This window comes from Globicephala melas, chromosome 21 (assembly GCF_963455315.2).
Source record: "Globicephala melas chromosome 21, mGloMel1.2, whole genome shotgun sequence".
NCBI lineage: Eukaryota > Metazoa > Chordata > Mammalia > Artiodactyla > Delphinidae > Globicephala > Globicephala melas.
The window spans coordinates 25,753,090-25,758,798 of NC_083334.1; the positions used below are offsets into that span (position 1 = coordinate 25,753,090).

Genomic DNA, 5,709 nt, shown 5'->3' on the forward strand with positions numbered 1-5,709 from the left:
TCTTCCGGCACGCCTGCGCCTATCAGGATCCGACTTAGCAAACGTCGTTGCCGCAAAGCACAAGGCTAGCTTCCGCCATTACCGCGGCTACGCTCCGTCATTTCACGACGTACTACCGTAAAGCAATAGCGACCCGGGTTCAAGAGAGGGTGGAGCTATGGAGAGTATATTTGCATGGATAATAGCCGCATCGCTATTTGGTTTCTGTTTTCACTTACTGAGGTAGAAACAAAAGAAGTATCAGGCAATATCGGTGATCGTGATAAAATATACAGGACTCTTTATATCAAGTCTAAGTAAATATGCACTACATCTGTCACCCTTACTCAGAAGTTAGTGGGTCGTACCCGGGGCTCCTTAGCCGACGAGGCACGTTGATCCTTTTGTAGTTCATAAGTGTGATGATTGGGTGTTCACGCGCTTGTGTGACATGTGCTTCCTTCCAACCTTGTTACGACTGTGGCACATTACCCGTCTGACATGAACTATGAAGGATCCTCTTAATCTTGCGATGGTTTGGTTGTTGATAGTGCTTATCGTCCTGTGTCTAGTACGTGATTGAGGCGTGTTTGACTCCGAGTTCTGCGTTAGCTTTGATTCTTCTCTTTCTGCAGCTAGATTTTTTAATGTTGATCGCCGTGGGCTTTTAAAAAGGAAAAAATGCGAAAGTTGCTGGTAAGCGAGGAGTTTGAAAACGGTCTGCGACGACGGGGATTTCGCTAGAAACGCGGCTGATCCGGGTGTGGCTCGGGCCCGCCCGCGGGTGTGCAAGTGAGGTGTTTCCCCGCGTGTGTTCGGGCGGCTCCCGGGGCGGGGTCGGCACCCCTAAGTGGTAGGGGTGGGGGCAGCGGAAGGAGCCACGGCCCCGTGCGACTTTTTCCTGGCGGGTCTCTTGCTGCGGCTACTCGGACGGTGGAGCTGAGAACCCTAGATCTTGGATTCCCCGGGGGCCGGTCACGGTCCCCGGCTTTGCCAGGGCGTTTGCCGGTGACTTCTCATAACTTTCGTTGTGTGGTAGGTGCCCGGGGAAGCACACCGTATTTGCGCCAAGACGTGGGCGGGAGCGCCTAGAAACGGGCGGCGGACACCGGAAGGAGTCGGAGAGCAGGCGGCGCCGCTTTTCGTGGAGGCGTGCGCGGCGTGCGGCCCCGCACCGAGGCTCAAACGCACCTTGCCCCGCCGGCCGGCCTAGTTTACGCCCACCGTCCCGCAGGGCTTTGGGATTTTTCTGGACCCCGAACCACAAGGCGCCTAGAGCATGACCTGCGGGGTTTTCGGATCTTGGGGTGGAGAGGCCGCGCCCGGAGAGCGCTAAGAGTAGGCTCTGGTCCCCAGGGGGCTGTGAGAGTGAAGGGAGACTTAAGGGCTTTCGTCTCGCCTTGGAGACAGCACCGCTTACAGATAGCCGATCTGCGGATCTTGACTGCGAGTGCTTTCTCGCTCCCAACCCCCCTCGCCCGTTCTGTGACCTTGATGGAAAGTTCGGCGACCTCTCCGTGCCCTAATTTTTTCGAAGGTAAAACGTGGGTAGTAATAGTCCCTACTTCGTAGAATTGTTAAAGTTAAATATACTTAAACGGCTTAGAGCAATTTCTGGTCCGTGGTAAATTTTATACAGGTGTTAGTTCTTACTGTTAAACCACAGCTCCTGTATTAACTTACATTTTTTCTTTTCAGGGGAATTTTATGGTTAGGACCCTTCCTTTCTACGTCTTTCCCTTGGTCTTTCTTTCTCCGGCCAATTGGTGGCACTCATCATTTTCTAAGCAGTTTCAAACATTGATTAAAAACTCCTCCCAAGGGGATTCTCCCCTATCAAGATCTCCCAGATATTGACCCCTATGGGAGCAAGATGGCAATCCACAGTTAGTGTATCCCTCCTGTGTGGGACACTGTCTTCCGTGTTCCATGTGCCCTTTGTGCTAAGTGGATCCAAGATCTCACTCCCTTAGGAAAGTACTTGTATTGCAAGCGTTCACCCTCTCTACACTCTGAGTTTCCTGAGGCCAGACACCATGCCTTGCTCTCCAGTGCCTGGCACAGTTTAGTTATGCAGTAAATGTTTGTTGAACCCACATGTCCATCCACAGAGGACTGGTTGAATAAAGCACGGTATATCCACACAATGCAGTTCTGTGCAGCCGTACAAAGGAATGAAGACCATCTCTGTGGAGGCCATGGGACGCTAGGATATATTGTTTAAGTGAAAAAAGCAAGGCCGAGGCCATGTATATGTTGCTTCTCTCCTAAGAAAGGTGTGGTGCATTTGCTCACATTTTAAAGCAGCAGCAATGGCAGACTAAATTACAAACTAATAAAAAAGGGTTACATATAAGAAAAGAACAAGATGAAAAACATGGGTGTGGAAGCTAGACTTCGTTTCGTATACTCTGTCTTATAGTTTTGACTTTGGCATCATGTAAGTACTTTACATAATTAGTTTTTAAAAGAAAATGCAAAGTATTTCCTAAAAGAAAAAGAAAGTCATGAATCAAAGTATATTTCAAGTTACTGGCATAACCGCATGGAAAAATAAGAAACTGACTTTAAAACTCATGATTTTGACTGTATATCCTTAGTGGGACTTATCCTAAGAACAGAAAGGGGGCTTCCCGGGGGCTTCCCTGGTGGCGCAGTGGTTGAGAGTCCGCCTGCCGATGCAGGGGACACGGGTTCGTGCCCCGGTCCGGGAGGATCACACGTGCCGCACAGCGGCTGGGCCCATGAGCCGCGTCCGGAGCCTGTGCTCCGCAACGGGAGAGGCCACAACAGTGAGAGGCCCGCGTACCAAAAAAAACAGAAAGGCATGGCAAAGAAATCAAACTGCATTTAGTAATAGTAACTGTTAGTAATAATACCGGTATTGTTAATTAGATGCTGTTGCACGTATATTTTACACATATGTGTGTATATACAATAGCAGGTATCGTAGTGTTGATAGAAACCAAGGTCTGCGGTGAAAGATAAAGAGATAACAGGTATCAAATCAATGAAATTAGATGTAAATTCTATAAGCAAAAGTGTGAATTGGCAATGGTAGTATGAATTCATGATTAATTTTTCTCTATTTACAAAATACGTATATCCTAGCTGTGTCCACTGAAAGGCCAAGAAGCAATGACAGTCCAATGCCTATGAGCAGCCCTAGTGTCCAAATTCATAATCTAAATGCCACTGCCCACTAAGAAGAACCAGGACTCCTTTAGGAAATGACTGATTTTAGAACGGGGGCAAGCAAGGATGGTGTAAGATGAGCTTGTGACATTTTATTATGACAGAAAGCAAAGTAGCTATCAAATACTCCTGAGGTTATGTCAGAAGAACCCAAGAGCAAGGTTGAAGGGGCACCCTTTGGCCAAAGTGGAACAGTTTGGGCTTAAAAAAAGAATAATGACTAATGGATTGAAACATAATCTAATATATACAAATCCATTAATTCATTCATAGTAATACTAACAAAGAAAAAAATCATCATTCATCCTTGGATCACCTACTCTTTATTTTGAAAACTGGTAAAAGGAAAAAATCAAGCATTTATTCTGCTGTATATTTCAGGATATCCAAATAGTTTGTAAGGGCAACAAATGACACAGAACTAGTAGAATTAGAAAGTTACTGTTCACAGGTCCTAATGAAGCCCTGGGACTAGGCAACAAACATTCATGGCTATTAGAATTATGAAGTGGAACATTGATGGGAATCTTATAATAGCTGGATCAAGCTAACAAAACCTGAACCCACCGATTTATCTTAACATCACTAAAAGTGAGATAACCCGATCCCACGTGCCTCTTGATGCAATGCAACAGTATATACACACCATCTACGAAATACTGTTGCACAAAAATTGACCCTAAACCTAATCAAACTTCTAGATCTAACTACAAAATGGCAAGAAATAGGAAGGACACAGAGACAGATTAAGACACCAAGACGATAGGATCAGCCAAGCTAAGGATACAGGAAATTACACAAATTACCCAGTTTCTTCAATAAATAACTAGCATGAAAGAAATGGAGTGGAAGAGAGAATTGATATAGTTTTTAAAGACACCTCAATCAAATGCAATGTTGGATATTGTTTTCAATAAACATTGTAAAGATATATTTAAGACAACTGGGGAAATCTGAACATAGTTCTGTTACAAGGTGTTCATATAATTTGTCATCTAAACAGGGCATATTGAGAGTTAAAGGAGACACTTTTAATAGTTATGCTGGTACAAAGGTGTAAATTGAGTCTGTCCTAGGCAAGCTTGATTACCGCAGTTTCAGAAAACTTTGTGAAATTATTGTTAATTCGATAGTGTTATTATGTTTATTTTTTAACATTAGTTTCAGCTGTACGACGTAATGATTCAATATATGTATATATTGTGAAATGATCACCACCAGAAGTCTAGTTAACGTCCATCACCACACAATTAAATTTTTCTTGTAATAAAAACTTTTAAGATCTACTCTCTTAGCAACTTTCAAATATACAATGCGGTGTTTATTAATTATAGTCACCATGCTGTACATTACATCCCCAGTGCATATCTATTTTATAACTGGAAGTTTGTACCATTTGACCACCTTCACCCATTTTGCCTGCATCCTTTCCCACCTCTGGCAACCACTAATCTGTCCTCTGTTTCTATGAACTTGTTATTTACAAAAAATGCTTTCATGTTTTTTTAAAGTTATTTGTTAGAAAAACAATTCTCAAACATTTTAGCCTCAGAACCCCTTATACGCTTTAGAAATTATTAAGTCCTACAAAGATGACCAGGATCAAAAACACAGAAAATAAATTTTGGTAAGGATGTTGAGATAGTGAGACACTCCTATACTGGTGGTTGAAATGTAAAATGGTGCAGCTGCTGTGGAAAACAGTTTGATGGTTTCTCAAAAAGTTAAATCTAGAGTAACATAGAGTTAATCATATGACCCAGCAATTCTATTCCTAGGTATGTAGCCAAGAGAACTAAAAACATGTATTCATACAAAACCTTAGACACTAATGTGCCTAGCAGCATTATTCATAATAGCCAAAACTGAAAACAACCTAAAAGTCCACCAACTGATGAATGGATAAACAAAATGTGGTATATAGGTACAATGGAATATTATTCAACCATAAAAAAGAATGAGGTTTTGATATCTGCTGCAATATGGGTGAACTTTAAAGGCACTATGTTAAGTGAAATAAGCCAGACACAAAATACTTCATTTATATGAAATGTCCAGGATAGACAAATCAGTGGAGTCAGAAAGGGGCTGAGGAGAGGGAAGAATTTACAGTGACTATTAACAGGTATGGGGCTGCTTCTTCGGGTGATAAGAGTGATCAGGAATTAGCTAGTGGTAATGGTTGCCCAACTTGTAAATATACTAAAGCCTACCGAATTATACTGTGAAGTAGTGAATCCTATGCTGTGTGAAGAATTAAGTATCAGTTTAAAAACTAATTTAAGGGCTTCCTTGGTGGCGCAGTGGTTGAGAGTCTGCCTGCTGATGCAGGGGACACAGGTTCGTGCCCCGGTCCGGGGGGATCCCACATGCCGCGGAGCGGGCTCGCTGAGCCTGTGCGTCCGGAGCCTGTGCTCTGCAACGGAAGAGGCCACAACAGTGAGAGGCCCGCGTACCGCAAAAAAAAAAAAGGAAAAACTAATTGAAAAAAGTATTGAGGATCCCAAAGAGCTTTCTTTACATTAGATAAATATT

General features: G+C 43.3%; 1 non-coding gene across 1 annotated transcript; it reads left to right on the forward strand.

Annotated features, from left to right (window-relative positions):
- Positions 1-377: 377 nt before the first annotated feature.
- Positions 378-481, forward strand: LOC115841245 (small nucleolar RNA U13). The gene has a single exon (XR_004034766.1). It is a non-coding gene; the product is annotated as a small nucleolar RNA U13 (small nucleolar RNA).
- Positions 482-5,709: the final 5,228 nt, after the last annotated feature.